The following is a 17,403-nucleotide window of genomic DNA, read 5'->3' on the forward strand; positions in this document are numbered from 1 at the left end:
ACCCAGAAACTGCCCTCTGATGATTCAAGGTCTATACTGTCTTGTAGAAGTTTGGATGTTGAAGACTTGCAGACCTCACATAAACTTTAATGACCACAGTTAAGTCATTTGAATCTAGTTATTTTTAAAGTAGTTTAGCATAATCGTAAATCTCGAGAAAACAGCTATGGGCCAAAACAATGCCATGCAAACACATGCTAAAATGGCGGCAGCACAGTTATATGTTATTATTTAGAAATCAGGAATGGTGGTCAACTAATTTCCAATTATCCTAGAAATAAAAGTGGGTTGTTGTTTTTTTTTTTTTTTTTTTTTTTTTTTTTTTTTTTTTTTCTTTTTCTATTGATTTTTTTTTTCAATTAGAGTTTCATGCAGAAATTTGTTGGGGATTGCTTCTAATGCTTCGTCTTACTTTGGCTCCCAAATCACATGTGTCTACGTGTCCAGATACTGAGGGTTCCCATTTGCAATTGGTTTTTGATAGATCAATAAAGAGCCAGCAGTCAATGTCTGGGCAGGGGACAGAAACAGAATTTTTGGGATTCCTGGGCAGGAGATACAGAGGTGAGAAAGAACAGAATCACCATGGTAAGGAAGCAGAGAAGTCAGACTGAAGAGCCCACAGACATACAAGAGTCCAGGAAAGTGGTTCCAATTTGGGTCTGGGATAGCAGAGATGAAACAGATTTTAAAAGGTGTTAACTCAGGATTATCAGAGGGGAAAGAAAGTTAGCCATATGGAGTTAGGGAGGAGCCCAGCCATTGAGCTAGTAAGGAATATTAAAAATAACGCTGCTGGAGTGTGTGTGTGTGTGTGTGTGTGTGTGTGTGTGAGTGTTTATGTGTGTTTTCTGAATCCAGAGCCCTTGGGTGGGTTCAGAGCCGCATGTGCACCTGTCGGGAGTACAGAACAGCTTAGCAATATACCACTTCAGGAATTCTCCACAGCCTCCCCCTGTAAGGATAAATTCCCTCGAAGATCCTCAGGAGGAACAACTCTAACTGTCCCCTATGAAGATTTCACCCGAAGTCTCTCTGGTTTTCATCTACACGGATGAACACTAGGACTCAACATGCAAACTACCTTCACCTTTCCATTTCCAGGAACACGCGTTTTGTAGACTTGTGCCTATCTGGAATATATTACCATCCCGTTGATGATAAGTGGGTCAGACTGAGGAGCTTCCTTCCAATAAAACAAAGCAAAACAAGACCACCACCCAACAAAGCCAGGTAACTTCTAGGAAACATCATCTGGCCAAGCAGGGTTGCACACAAGGGGATGCAGTTTACATCAGCCTTTTACATCCCTTAAGGCACACCTATTCCTGGAGCCTGGGAATCTATAAACTGTGGTGCATGAAACTTGCATTTGAGGTGTGCAGTGTTGAGGCTGGGATATATCCTTTTTGAAAGCTTTAGAATGCAGTGGTTTTTAAAGAAATAAAAGGATCCTTATGCCCACTGACAGAGCCTGTCAATCTTGCTTCAGATTTTCCCAGTGTCACCCGCTCAGGTAACCATTTAAATCCCACAGCTCTAAAGTGTGGCAGATTCGGCTGGTGGACAGCTCTCAGGTAGCACCAATGCCCCATTTAGAAGCAGTATGTGGGGTCTAACTTCTGTGACAGGGGGGACCAAATACTTCCTGATCTGCTTACCCACTGCTTCCTTCTGAAACTCTTTCATTCACCAGTCCAGGGACTACAATGGTTCCAGGAGAACAGAAATGAGTAATAATACATCTTCTTTCTCCATACAGTTCACAGTCTATCCAAAGAGGCCTGTACAAGAAGAAGGCTTCCTTTCCTGGTGGTGGCATATGTGTGAGATGCCTTATTAGGTTCTCGACTAGTCCTTTAGCTGCCTGTCTGGAAGACCTGGGTCCACACTCTGTAGGGTTTGATCAGAAGGCCTCTGGGTTGTACCACCTACTTTCATGTTAAGAATTACTTCCTCCTGATCCTGTCCCTCCACCTGCTCTTTGCAGGGTGCTTCTGCCCCTTTAGAGAATGCAGCCGATTCCTGCTGCAATCCAGGAACTGGAGAGCCTGTGTTTCCTTGTTGGAGATTTGTAAAATCTATCACGCATTCTACTGTCTACACTCTTTTCCCTGTCTGTGACAAGACTATTTCTTGACACTCAGAGCTTCCCAGGAGCACTAGGTTAGCCCTTTTCTCTTGATGATACTGAGATGCATAGGTGTCTGCAGATAGCCCCTCTTTCAGAATCCAGATCAGGAATGGACAGAAAGCAGAATCCACACCATTCCATGTGGTCACAAAGTTCCACATTACAACAGTGTACAGAAACTCCAGTAACCCTTGAAACTTGCCAGAGTGAAAGCACATGTTTCATGTGCTCTCTGCTTTTTAATACCGGAACTACTAAATGATTTCAAATTGCACGAGAGAGGAGGAAGACAGGACAATAACAGCCATTTCAGCACATAGGTGAGTGAAACTCTATAGCACATTTGTAATTTAATTATGTTTCTGTCTGCTGTCCAAAACATGTTAAACCCACAGTTAAAGCCAGTAAGTCAGCTGGGCCCTCGATGGGAAGTGGGTGATTTGGTTTACTATCTGGAGGAAACTGCAGCCCGGCCCATGGTTTGTAACGTGAAACACTTGTCACAACTTTATCAGTTGTAGCTTCTCAGAGTACTTACAGGCTCTCTCATAGAACCTTGCTGGTTCCTCCTAGCAGCAACTGGGTGCTGACACAGCCAAAGCTATAGGATAGAATTATAGTAACAATTAACCCTTATGCATAATTGATGACTATTATTTTTTGCGTATAATTTATGTATGTTATGATGAATGGGGAAAAAAAATCTTACAAGGGTGACTGACACATAGTCCCCTAACAAATAGCACCCTGGTTGCTAGTGTCTGTGCTATGTGGGGACACAGGAGGCTTGAACTGCCAGGTCACTATGGTAACAGGAGAAGAGAGTACCATTGATAGGATTTAAGCTTTTAGAAGCTTGTGCTCTACCCATGGAGGGGAAGAAAGATCTCTCCAGACACAGAACAAGGCAAGCTGTATGCTTGCTGAAGCAACCTGCATACATCCAAGGCTATTATTAGAATGCAGGTTGCAAGTGGGGCTGAGAGGCAGGTGGGACCAGTACAAAAATACCCAGCCAAAGTTCCCCAGGGGATCGAAGTTCACACTTTATTCTCTAAACAATGGGGTAGATACAGTTGAAGGGGAGACTGAAAACACACACACACACACACACACACACACACACACACTTAAAGGTTCATTGAGGGATGGTGGCATAAAAGGACAGAGAAAGGGCAGGCCTGAGATGGGGAGGAAATTTTAGAAATGGACCGTCAGAAAAAGGAGCGTTCCAAAGCTTGAAAGTGCTGAGCTGCAGAAGTGACTCGTCAAAAGGAAAGAGTTGGACTTTTTCAGGATGAATCCCTCTGCAAATATCCTTCCCAAGCTGTGGGGTATAATTCTTAAAAGGGGTGCTTGTCTGTGAATAGCAAGAAGCCATTGGATGTTGCCTTGGGCTTTTTTTTTTTTTTTTTTTTTTTAATTTTTGCCTGAGTAAGCCTCACCTTAGATTCAGATGTGTGGTTGCCACCTCGTGGCCACATCTGGATTTACAGGTATGGGACAGAATTATAGGAAGGATCAGGGAGGGGCTGTTGATACCTTGTCTGAAAGTAACAAAAGCTACCTTGGAGTTTTGTTGCCTTTTTCAGAGGATAAAGTGGGTTTTTTTTTGTTTTTGTTTTTGTTTTTGTTTTTGTTTTTGGTTTTTTTTTGTTTTTTTTTTTTTGTTATTGCTGTTGTTTGGGTTTGTTTTTTGCTTTTTGTTTTTTAAAGTGGCTTGTCTCTGCTACCCTAATAAAATTGTCACTCCATTTGAAACAGTCTAGGGTGAGGTCAGCAGGTCCCTACCCCTGGTGTTTATGTAGGGCCCTGTGGGTAGATGACTCAACCCAAACAGTGCTGTCATCCACAGGCTGACAGAAGCTTCACTGTGCAGTTGTCCACTGTTATTTAAAGTCAGAGATCCCGGCATTGACAACGTTTGCTTGGTGCTAGTTGGCACTGGGAGCTAAAAGGGTACTGAGGTTGGCGAGCAGTTCAGCCTCTGCTTAGCCTACATCCCACTCCAGCAGTACACCCCTGAGACTCCAGCACTAGAGAGATGGAGACAGGGGGAGGAGAAGTCTGAGCCCATCCACCTAAGTCAGATAGTGAGTCCCTGGCCAGCCTTCACTGTATAAAATCATCTCAGAGGACAAAAGATAGAAAGGAGGATGGAGAGGAGGAGAAAGAAGAGGAAGAGAATGGAAATAGTGAAGAAACAGAACTCTGAATCTAGCAACTCTTTCTCTTACAGCCTTAGAACAGTCATTCTTCAAAAACCACATCATGTGCCCTTTATACCTCCCAACAACAGCCTGTGTGCCACCTCCAACTGCCACTATGACCCTGTCAAAGGGACTAGTCATGGGGTCTCAGAAATAGTCTCTTGTTTGCCTGGGCTGCACCGCTAACCTCACCCCTCCAGTTTGTTTTTGAAAAGTAAATGAAATGTGGACACTCTCTTGCTCATAGGCTTCCTTCACTCTGAGCCAAGACTCCATTGCTTGCCAGACCTGGCTGCCCTCCCTTACTGCCTGTTTTGGTTCCTGTTTCCTGATAGCCCTTTGAATATGCCTGTGCTGGCCCAGGATAGGGTCCCTTTGCATCTGCAAGTCTACACTGTTCCTCCATTTATGGGATGCAGTATATACTTCAAACAGCTAAATTTTCCACACCTTATTTTGTTTTTCCATAGGGTTTTTTTTTCTGTCATTATGTGGTTATACATTTACTGATTTGCATCTCTCACAACCTGGAATATATATCCCATGAAAGCAAGGGCCGGATGTAGAATGATGTCAGGTGGGCAAATACTGATTAAAGGATGGACACACATACACTATTTCCTAACCTGGACCTATTGACACAACACATCTACCTTCACCGCATCCCCGATTAACCTGTAATACCCCATCACCGCCTCCCCGATTAACCTGTGATACCCCATCGAATGGGGAAGAGCAGCTTTGCCACATGTAATGGCCTAGTGCATTTTCTGTACACCACCACATCCTCCTTAGACCACATGAGCTTCTCTCAGGAACTCAGCATCTGCACCTTTCTTCCCAAGGTGGAAAATTTGGTTTCAGTAATTTAGCAGTGAATTTCAGAGGGCTAGTGTCTTCACTCGGAATGACCTCCATTTAAAACCTGTGATGCCCTCACCTGAAAAAAATCTAGCTTCAAATAAGCAATGCAAGATTCCAGATGGCTGGATAAAAAAACTCAAAACCAACCCTTTCATGAAAAACAAAAAGTAACTTTAATACTACAGAAATCAAATTAATGCTGAAGGACACTCTAGCCAAAGACCACAGTGCCCTCTGCTGGCTATGGTACCTAACAAAGCCAGGGAGTGGGCAGCAGAGAATCATAAAGAAACCACCATTTCTTAAAATAATCAAATTGCCGTAACACACTTCTAGTTGTATTAGCTGGGCATCTCAAGAGGAACAGAACTGATAGGATGAGTTTATATAAAGAATTTATTGAATTAGATCACTTATGGCTATCTCCTACCTGAGAGGCCAAGAGCGCTCCTGCCTCAGTCATTGGAGTAGACCTAAAATGTCTGTCTCTCACAGGACGACAGCTGAGGGAGATGTTGAGTCCAGTAGGCTGGGTGCCCTCACATTCCAATCTGGCACCAAAAATGTCTAGCAAGTTGCTGGAAAGATGTTCATCCTTGTCAAAAATGGAAGCCTAGAAAAGCTACTTCTGATACCAGGAAAGGTAAACAGTGACAGTAGCCAGAAAAGCTAAGGACAGAAGGCCAAGAGCAAAAGGACAGTCATCCTCCTTGTGCCGAGTCCTTTGCATCTGGGCTGCTACACTCAGTGTTGGTCATTCCATGCCAATTGTGGCAATTATAATGGTTGGTCAGGTGAGGCTCTCAGCTCAGAGGATTCCTACCTGTGTCACGCCAGCATTAACTATCATAATTCCTCCAGAGAAACTTGGCCATGGCTGTAACAGCAATGAGTATTTGGCATGTTTCCAAGGGATTAGTATGAGGAAGAGAAGTGTAAACATACACAGAACAGGGGAAGAGAAATGCACATGTGCAAGGAACAGGGGAGGGGAAATGTGGATGTGTACAGAACAGAGGAGGAGAAATGTGGATGCACACAGAAGAGGGGAGGAGAAATGTGGATGCACACAGAACAGGGGAGGAGAAATGTGGATGCACACAGAATAGGGGAGGATAAATGTGGATGCACACAGAACATGGGGAGGAGAAATGTGGAGCAATGGCTGAGATTGTTCCTTCCAGGAGGCATACGCACACAAGATGCTCCTGAAGACAGTCTATCACTTCCAGTCTGCTTGTTTTACTTGTGTGGAGATGTAGCCTTGAATCCACCTGACAACAGTGACTGGAGTCATCACCAGTGCCATGGGGATGGAAGCCCCAGGTGACTTAGCGGGGTTGTTGAACTACCTAAGTCCATCTGTCATGGAAGAAAATACAATTTTCTAGCCTACATCACTCTTCATTGTTATTCTCTTCCCCCCATCCCTCCCTCCTCCCCTACTGTGTGTATACCTCCCACATTCACATTCTATAGTGTGCTGATTGGTTTCTGTCAGCTTCACACAAACCTAGGCTACCTTGGAAAGTGAACCACCACCAAGAAACTTTCTTCTTCAGATTACTCTATGGAGCATTTTCTCTGAGTAGCCAGGGGAGCAAGCCAGTCAGAAGCATTCCTGTGGACGCTCTGGGTGCTGCTTCAGTTTCTGATTAAAATTCCTGCCTTGAGCTCCTGCCCTGACTTCCTTCCGGGATGGGCATTTAGCTAGAAGTATAAAATGAAATAAACCCTTTCCTTCCAAAATTGCTTTTGATCAGCATGTTGTTACAATGACAAACAAACCAGGACAGATGGTATGAGGAGCCATACACACACACACACATACACACAGACACTCACACACTCACTCACACACACTCACACACATACACTCACACACTCACACACTCACACACACACACACACACACACACACACACACACACACACTTGCATTTTAAAACTGTTCAGCTTCAAGGGCTGGAGTGATGGCTCAGTGGCTGTTCTCAATTCTCAGCTCACAACTGTATATAATTCCAATTCCAGGGGATCTGACATGTTCACAGACACACATGCAGGCAAAACATGAATGCACATAAAACAAAAATAACAAATGAATGTTAAAAATATTCAGTTTCAAGTAAACAGAACAGTTTGGAAAAGAACAAACCAATGAAGATATTTCCAATGTTGTAAATGAAGATAGGGGAAAAGGCAGAAATTTGGGTCTGCCTTCTCAACTAAGAATGAAATGTGCGGAAGTTGTGTGTGTGTGTGTGTGTGTGTGTGTGTGTGTGTGTGTGTGTGTATGTGTGTGTGTGTGTATGAAAGCAATTATATATATATATATATATATATATATATACATATATATATATATATATATATATATATATACATATATATATATATATATATATATATATATATATATATTTCTCAAAACTGGTGAAGGATAGTCCTATTTATGTACTAAAGAGAAAGAATTAGACCTATGAGAGAGAGTCCAGTGAAAGCTGATGGGACTGGTCTCAGGACATTTCTGAGGACCTTGCAAACAAATCCGGGTCATAGACTTTTCTAAAGCAACATAAATCCAAATCCCTGACAGAAAATTTAATTCCAGTCAGTACTGGAGGACTTGACTTCTCATGGGTTATGTGAAGATTCTACCACGGCATCAAATTATCTGGAGGATGTTCCATCTGTCAACCACAGACTGACTGACAAGGGAACCCCACATTCTTTAGGAAAGGCTAGGAGCCTTTAGGCCCGGGAAGTGGGCAACAGTCTGCATTTAGGCCACAGACCACCTGGCAGCCCATGGGGTGCTGCTGGGCCCATTTACTGGGAGGAATTCTTTCCTTCTCCCCTCAATACCCAGAAAGTCAGTCCTCTCTACAGTGGCCTGATTGCATTCTTTTTGACCCAAATAAGCTCACTTTTCTACATGACAAAAAAGGTGAGAGTTACATGTGGGAGTGTTTCTCCATCAGTAAACATTCACAGATAATCTCTTCCTGAAAATGTAGGAGCTTAGCATGCTTTCTCATGACTCCTAGCTAGACAGAGTTGCAACGATGACATTGGCACATACGATCTGCATTTACACTGCCTGACAATCATCCAAGGCTATGCGGTCTCAGAGTTTGGGAGCTGGAGCATTCATACTCACCATCCCCTCTCGGGATAGTCCTGAAAATTTTTACACTCTCACCTCCAGCTAGTTAGCTCTGCTGATCAGATATAAATGTAAATTTTATGTGCCTGGTGTCATTATCATCTCCGAGGCTTACTGTCTCTGTCTGCTATCCTAGGCCTTGTCCTAGAAGCTTCTAACCTTCATACAGTCTCAGCTGGGCACAAAATGCTTCAAGCCACTGAGTCTACCTGTTGCATAAGCTCATTTCTTTCTACTTCCTTCTGATCTCTGGTTGGCTGGTTCAGTTCAGCTGTTCTGACTCAGACTTCTCTCCAAGCTGACTTATTTAATCTGCCTCCCCCCAGCCTTGTACTAACTTTGGCAATATGTTCTGATCTTCTGGTTCCCTCTCATTCTCTGACTTGTTCATCTAGCTTGTGCTTTCTCTGCAAACTTTCTCAGCACCCTGTGGTGCTGTTCTCTCTTAAGTAGCCTCTCTTTCTTCTCATGAGAGTTGGGCTTATCCTGTTCTGTTGAATCTTTCTCTGATTTGTCACTTTACCTGCCTCTAAATTACACACCACTTTCAAACATGGGTGCTTCCTTATATAAACTAACTTTGCCTCCATTGTTTGAGATTAAAGTTCCATACTAAAGGTGTGTCTGTATTCCAGCCAGAGGGATAAAGGTGTGTGCTAAGAGCTGAGCCACACCACAACTAGTAACTGTTTATCTTCTTCAGATATGTGGGCAGTGGCCATGAATACTGAACACAAAGATTCCCAGGCTGTTGTGTTGACCTACAGTAAAAGATAGAGTGCTAGAGAAAAGGTGGTTATGTTAAGAGAAGGCTTGGTAGTGTCTCAGAATATCCTGGGAAGGAGGCCTTGAAAAAGTAGCACAGCCTCCCAGACCTGGAAGATCTCCACAGTGAAAATAACTGCATCTGAGAATCAGGGCACAGTGAATACAATTAGCAGGAGCCGAAATCAGGTCAAACATACTGAGACGAAAGTGCAGGCTTCAGCACAGCTTACCTAAGCAGAAAGCACACTGATTGGATGATGGGGCCTTTTTGGCCTATGCTATATGCCTTCCCACCAACTGGCACCCCACATCGCTTGAGTGAATGTTTAACCATCATTAAATAAATAAATCCTTGCCCTACATCCTCCTGAGGCCCCTTACACGTGCCTGCCCATGTGAGAAGCAGCTTGTTCCCACACACCCCTGCCTGAAATCGGAAGCATCTTGCCCGGTGACTTCAGCCTCAGCTTTATGTTTAAAGGCACAGCTTGGTTTTGCTGTTCACTAACATAGCTCCTGGAATCAATACACCCACAGTACTTTCATCAAAACTCAGCGTCAGAGCCTCTGGAGAATAAGAAGCTGCATCTCTCAGAAGCCCCCAAAGACCTCCAAAGGTAATGGGGGAAGGGACACAACACAACAATTTAAACATGAATGTATTGTTGAGAAGACTTGACATTGAAAAAGTTTTTTTTCCCTATGAAATTATTATTAGTTGGAGTTTGCATGTTATATAGACTATAATTAAATAATTTAGCATTCTTAATTTAGAAGATAAAATCGTGCCCCTGGCATCTAGTCTTTGGCCTTAGGATTCTCTCTTGCTCAAAAAAACCAGGGCAACTGTGAAGAAATCTTTTGTATTAGTCGGTTTCTATTCCTGCACGAACATCATGACCAAGAAGCAAGTTGGGGAGGAAAGGGTTTATTCAGCTTACACTTTTATATCGCTGTTCATCACCAGAGAAGTCAGGACTGGAACTCAAACAGGTCAGGAAGCAGGAGCTGATGCAGAGGTCATGGAGGGATGTCACTTACTGGCTTGCTTCCCCTGGCTTGCTCAGCTTGCTTTCTTATAGAACCCAGGTCTACCAGCCCAGGGATGACACCACCCCCATCACTAGTTGAGAAAATGCCTTCCAGCTGGATCTCATGGAGGCATTTCCTCAACTGAGGCTCCTTTCTCTGTGATAACTCCAGCTTGTGTCAACTTGACAAAATACAGCCAGTACACCTTTAGAAATATCAATTCATAATGATTTTTGAAGGCATATTGATCATCATTGCAAAGGATAATAACTGTTTTTGCAAATGGGAAAGCAGAAAGAAACATATCAAGCTAGGAGAGGAGGGGTTGGGAGAGGGCTAGCTGTTAATATTAAAGATGTTTTTTAAAGCCTACTATGCAGGTATCTTAGTCAGGGTTTCTATTCCTGCATAAAACAAAATACTTTGTAAGTATGAAATTCTAAAAGAATTGATTAAAATATTATATTTAAAAGTAAACATAGAGAAAGAATTCATTCTGCAGTTTTGTATGTTTTGGGCTACTTCTTTTTTTTAATTGGATACTTTATTTATTTACATTTCAAATGTTATTTCCTTTCTTGGTTTCCCTTCTGCACACCCTCTATCTCATCCCCTCTTACCCTGCTTCTCTGAGGGTGCTCCCCCACCCACCAACCCACTCCCACCTCACCACCCTAGTGTTCCCCTACACTAGGGCATCAAGCCTTCACAAGGTCCTCCCCTCCCATTGATGCCAGATAAGGCCCCTTCAGCTGCTTCAGTTTTTTCCCCTAACGCTTCCATTGGAGTCTCTGTGATCAGTCTGACGGTTGGCTTCAAGCATCCACATCTGTATTTATCAGGATTTGGCAGAGCCTCTCGGAAGACAGCTGTATCAAGCCCCTATCAGTAAGTACTTCTTAGCATCAGCATTAGTGTCTGGGCTTGGTGTCTGCATGTGGGATGGATCCTCACGTGGGGCAGTCTCTGCTCCACACTTTGTCCCTATATTTCCTTTAGACAGGAGCAGTTTTCAGTAAAAAAATTGGAGATGAGTAGGTGGCCCCATCACTCAACGGTGGGGAGAGGGGAACATGCCTAACCTTTGGATGTGGTCTCAACAGGTTTTCCCCTTTGTGGGGTATTTCAGCTAATGTCACCCCATGGGGTCCTGGGGAGGCTTTTGCTTTCATAGCATCTGGGACTTTCTGGTTGCTGCCCCCAGTTCCCCATCCCTATTGCTACACACCTCTGCTCAATTTCCTGACCCTCTGTACATCTCCTCCATCTCCTCCCATACCTGATTCTACCCCTTTTCCCCCCCTCTCCCTTTTATCTTCCTCCCATGTTCCTCCCACCCTCTACTTCCCTTGACTATTTTGTACCCCCTCCAAGTAGGACTGAAGCATCCACTCTTTGGTCTTCCTTCCTCTTGAGCTTCACGTAGTCTGTGAGTTGCACCATTGATATTCCAAGCTCTTTGCCTAATATCTACTTATCAGTGAGTATATACCATGCACGTTCTTTTGTGACTGAGTTACCTCACTCAGGATATTTCTCTCTTAAGGTTCACTTGATCAGTTTCTTCTCTTGCAATGTGATGAAAGCATAAGATTATCCATTTTACAGAACATCACCGTTTTTATGTGTGTTCTTAATATCCTCTCTGTTTCTAGCTACTTGGTAGATCTAGAGTAGTGCTTTAAGTTTTAGTGACAACCATTTAGTGTGGCGTTCACCAGAAGAACACTGGAGCTTTGATAATGGGCATCTCTGTGAAGTTGATAGACATTGAGGTTTAGTCCTTAAGTTTAACTTACCAGGAATCACAAAGCCATATTTTTCAGATTTTATCACTCTTTTATTTTTTGCACCATAATAATTTTGTAGAGAAATTTCCTTTTATTTGTGACTTGTTTCTCAGTGATACACTGTTTAGAAAAGGCATAATGAATTACCACACTGACTACCTCTCTGTTGCTGTGATTTAACACTATCCAAAAACAACTTGAGGGAGGGGAGGGCTTATTATATCCTAGAGGTTACTGTCCATCACGGAGAGAAGCCAAGACATGAGCTCAAGCCATGTGGACACAGAACTGAAACATAGACCATGAAAGAATGCCACTCACTGGTTTGTTTTCCATAGATTGCCCAGATTGCTTCCTTATACAACCCAGGACCAGTGCTGGCATTGTCCACGGTGGGCTGGAACTTCCCACTTCAATCAGCAATGAAGAAAATGCCTCACAGACATATGCACAGACCAATCTGATGGAGGACAGAAACTCCTCAGTTAAGGTTCCCTCATTCCAGGTCATCTAGTTTGTGTCAAGTAGATGAAAAGTAACCAGCACTTTGAATCTGCAGCTCACTGTTTGGCTAGGCTAGACCTTCATGAGTGTGTAGTAAGAATTTTACTATATCCCTACACATAACATTTCCAGTGCCATAATATATTAGACATGGAACAAAGACGTGACCACATTTGAATTATTCTGTAGTTGTTATCTCCAAATAACTAAAGACTCAAATCTTCCCCCCATTCAATTTGATATACACTGAAAATAGGTGCAAAGAGTGGAAAGAAAATAAACGTGATTTTCTCATAAAGTTAAGCTTTAAGTCCATGGAGAAAACTTTGGTCCTGGAAACTATAGTCTTAGATTTTGTGATGACATCATGATTATTCTGGATCTTAAGCTTTTAAAAACTATTTCATAAATGTTAAGGTACTTAACCCTTCATAATAAGTAAGTATTCTTTGATCCTCATTTTACAGTTAAAGAAACAGAGGTGCAGAAGTAGTTTATCCCATATAACAGCTATACATAGAGACAAGGCAGGAGCATTTGTCTATTCTGAACTTGATGTGCTTTTGAGTCTATTCTGTCTTCGATGTGCTGTCTGCTGTTGCACAAAGGGAGCCTGGGTTCTCGAGTCAGAAAAACCCGTGTTAAGATTGGGCACCTCAGCTCATGCTTCATGAGACTGACATCTTTTTTCTAGAGTCTGTTGCATAATTATATGTAGCCTATGAGACAATATATGTAAAAGAGTTGTGGAAACTCTTAAGAAAGACTCCTCTCCCAATAAAAGATTAACAGATTACTGCCTATATTTTTTTTTAGCAAGATACATGTACATTATTAGGACTTTACTAGAGCAGCAAGATACCTACCAAATGAAATGAGAAAGTCACAGATAGATCCCACTATGTGTCTTTAATTTTCTAAAATATGTCTGAATATGCATTCCTTCTTCCAGGAACTACTCACCTTGAGAGTGGCCACAGAGGCTTAGCTCTCATGTGCACACAAACCCTCTGTACATCACTGAGAGCCATGCCAGTCCCCTGAGATACGATTGTGACAATAAGCAGGGACCACGCTCACCAAAGTTACCACCTGAATAGCAGTCAGACAGACATAAGCATGGACCTCTTGAGTGGCCTCTCATTCATGGACCAGATACTTCTTTCATATTAAAAAAAAAGAGTAGGAATCAATCTACTATGTACAAATTCTAAGAATTAGTAAAATAGTTTAAAATAAAAGTAAGATTTTAATCAGAACAGAAGCTTTGGTTCACATGTGAACCAAATCACTGTGAAAGGCAGTAATTCCCCACTTTTCCGTGATACTATACAAAATGAAATGAATGGAAACAAAACAAACGGGCAAGTAAAACAACTATGGTAAGGCTGGAAGAGGAATATCACCTTCAGAATCAAGAAACATCTATGGTAGATCAATGGAACAGAATTGAAGACCCAGAAATGAACCCACACACCTATGGTAACTTGATCTTTGACAAAGGAGTTAAAAACATTCAATGGAAAAAGGATAGCATCTTCAACAAATGGTGCTGGTTTAACTGGCAGTCAGCATGTAGAAGAGTACAAATCAATCCATTCTTATCACCCTGTACAAAGCTGAAGTCCAAGTGTATCAAGAACCTTTACATAAAACCAGATAAACTCAAACTAATAGAAGAGAAAGTTGGCAAGAGCCTTGAACACATAAGCACAGGGGAAATTTTCCTGAACAGAAACACCAATGGCTTATACTCCTAAGATCAAGAATCAACAAATGGAACCTCATAAAATTGCAAAGCTTTTGTAAGGCAAAGGACACTGTTATTAGGACAAAACAGCAACCAACAGATTGGGAAAAGACATTTGCCAATCCTACATCTGATAGAGTGATAATATCCAATATAAACAAAGAACTCAAGAAGTTAGACTTCTGGGCCTGGAGAGATGATTCAGTGGTTAAGAGCAGTGACTGCTCTCTCTTCCAGAGGTCCTGAGTTCAAATTCCAGCAACCACATGGTGGCTCACAACCATCTGTAATGAGATATGATGCCCTCTTCTGGTGTGTCTGAAGACAGCTACAGTGTATTTATATACAATAAATAGATAAATAAATAATAAATAAATAAGTCTTAAAAATAACTTCATAGAATCAAATAATCCTATTAAAAATAGGGTCTAGAGCTAAACAAAGAATTCTCAATTAAGGAATAGCAAATGGATGAGAAGCACCTAAACAAATGTTCAACATCCATAGTCATCAGGGAAATGCAAATCAAAACAACCCTGAGATTCTACCTCACACCACTCAGAATGGCTAAGATGAAAAACTCAGGTGACAGCAGATGCTGGCAAGGATGTGGAGAAAAAGGAACAACACTTCTCCATTGTTGGTGGGATTGCAAGCTGTTATGATTACTCTGGAAGTCTGTCTGGTGGGTCCTCAGAAAACTGGACATACCTGAGGACCCAGCTATATCATTCCTGGGCATATAACCAAATGACACTCCAACATCTAACAAGGACACATGCTCCACCATGTTCATAGCAGCCTTATTTATAATATCCAGACACTGGAAAGAACCCAGATGTCCTTCATCAGAGGAATGAATACAGAAATTGTGGTACATTTACACAATTGAGTACTACTCAGCTATTAGAAACAATGATTTCATGAAATTCCTAGGCAAATGGATGGAACTAGAAGCTATCATCCTGAGTGAGGTAACCTAGTCACAAAAGAACACACATGGTATGCACTCACTGATAAGCAGATACTAGCTCCAGAAAGCTCTGAATACCCAAGAAACAATTCACAGACATGAAGTTCAAAAAGAAGGAAGGCCAGAATGTGATGCCTCAGTCCTTAGAAGGGAGAACAAAACACTCATGGGAGGAAATACAGGGACAAATAGAGGAGCAGAGATTGAAGAAATATCATTCAGAGACTCACCTGGGGATCCACACTATATGCAGCTACCAAACCCAAGCACTATTGTTGATGCCAAGAAGTGTTTACTGGCAGGAACCAGATATGGATGCCTCCTGAGAGGCTCTGCCAGAGTCATGCTGATACAGTTGAGGATGCTTGCAGCTAACCATCGGACTGAACACAGGGACCCCAATGAAGGAGCTAGAGAAAGGACTGAAGGAGCTGAAAGGATTTGAAACCCCAAGGGAAGAACATTATCAACCAACCAAACCCTCCAGAGCTCCCAGGGACTAAAACACCAACTAATAAATACACATGGAGAGACCTATGGCTCCAATTTTATATGTAGCAGAGGATGGCATTGTCTGGCATCAATGGGAGGAGAGGCCTTTGGTCCAGTGAAGGCTTGTTTTCCCAGTGTAGGGGAATAACAAGGTGCTGAGGTGGGAGAGGGTGGTTGGGAGAGGGAGTACTTTCATGGAAGCAAGAGGAGGGGGAGTGGGTATGGGGGGGGGGGAAGGGGATTACATTTGAAATGTAAACACAGAGAATATCCAATAAAAAATATCAAAAAAAAAAAATCTATGGTCTTTCCAAAGTACCCAAAGTAGCAGCAGAAGGAAAGTGTACAGGAAGAAACTGTGTGTGGAGAATGTAGGAGGGTTCAGATGATGCTGTGAGAACATGCTTCCCTTAGGTAAGTGACTTTCCTCTGTTGCACCAGATAAACATCCCCAAACGTATGAAGAATTACTAAGGCTGGGGCAAGGAGGGCAGAGATGGACTGAGTGGAATCACCGTGGCGTGGTAGAGCATGTATGAATATCACTTCCAACTCCCTTTCCACTGGGTTGTATGAACACAGGTTTTGCCTTTGGCTAAGACCGCTTATCTCACCTCTACTCGTCCATGAGAAACTCAGAAGTGGGGGATACAACAGTGCTTTCCTTTCATTCTCATGGGAAGAGTTCTTAGGACACTCCAATAGGATCAAGCAGCAGTTGTCAAGGTAGAACACCTCAAAAAAGCACCTTTGAGTTGACTGCTCCTAATGAGGTACTATGCTATATGAGGTACTCATAAATAATTGTACTAATAATCCACTCTCTGGGGGTCTCAGAATAATCCGCCTATATTCAAGCCTTTGTATTAGGTGCTGCCTTTTGGGGCTGCAAAAACCACAAATGGCCCCCAAAAGCAGATGCTCTAAATAGAATTTGAATACAGATTCCCGTCTTCTCCCCAAGTTAGGAGAAAGTAAGGCTAGCAGTTCTGGTGGTGACCAAGGAACAAATAATCACAATTAGTGACTCTTCCCCAGGGGGCTTACGTTAGATGCAGAAAGAAGGTAAATAGCTAGACCTGGGACTAGACATGGTAGAGCAAGGGCACTTACGAAGACACTGACTTTGTCTAGTAATGGGCTTGAACCTTCTGAAAACGACATCATGACTATATGTCAAGGCACCATAAGCCATGAAAATAGGGAGCCTCCAAGGAAGCCTTTAAGGTCCTCAGAACCAGCCGTGGAGATAAAGCTGTAAAATAAACAGAGTTCTTATACAGGATCATAGGAAATTGTGATGGAACTGGCTTGGTATCTACCTCAGAGTCTGCTGTCTTGGATTCTGCTAAATCAGCCCATTAGTGGCAAGAGGGGCAAATCCTTCCCCAGTGTCTCTGGGGAAAGCCAGCTGCCCCTTGATCGAAGAGCTTGTCCTGGAGGTGCTGCCTCTCTCTGCCTCCAGGGTGATAACGTGTTATGTATTAGTACAGCTGGAGCACAGAGATACAGCAAGTGCTCTGGGGGAGCACCTTCACACCGAGGAAGAGGTTGGTCACACTAGCGGGAACTGGGGGTTGGGGGAGATCATAAATGGCAGTGAGGCTCAGAAGCATTGACCTGAGGCTGAATGTGAGAAATACCAGTGTAAACTGGAGAATGCTTATGAACATGGGGAGAGATGTCTCGTGACTTACATTAAGGAAACTGGAGACTGTCC

This window comes from Micromys minutus (genome assembly GCF_963924665.1).
Source record: "Micromys minutus genome assembly, chromosome: 9".
Taxonomy (NCBI): domain Eukaryota; kingdom Metazoa; phylum Chordata; class Mammalia; order Rodentia; family Muridae; genus Micromys; species Micromys minutus.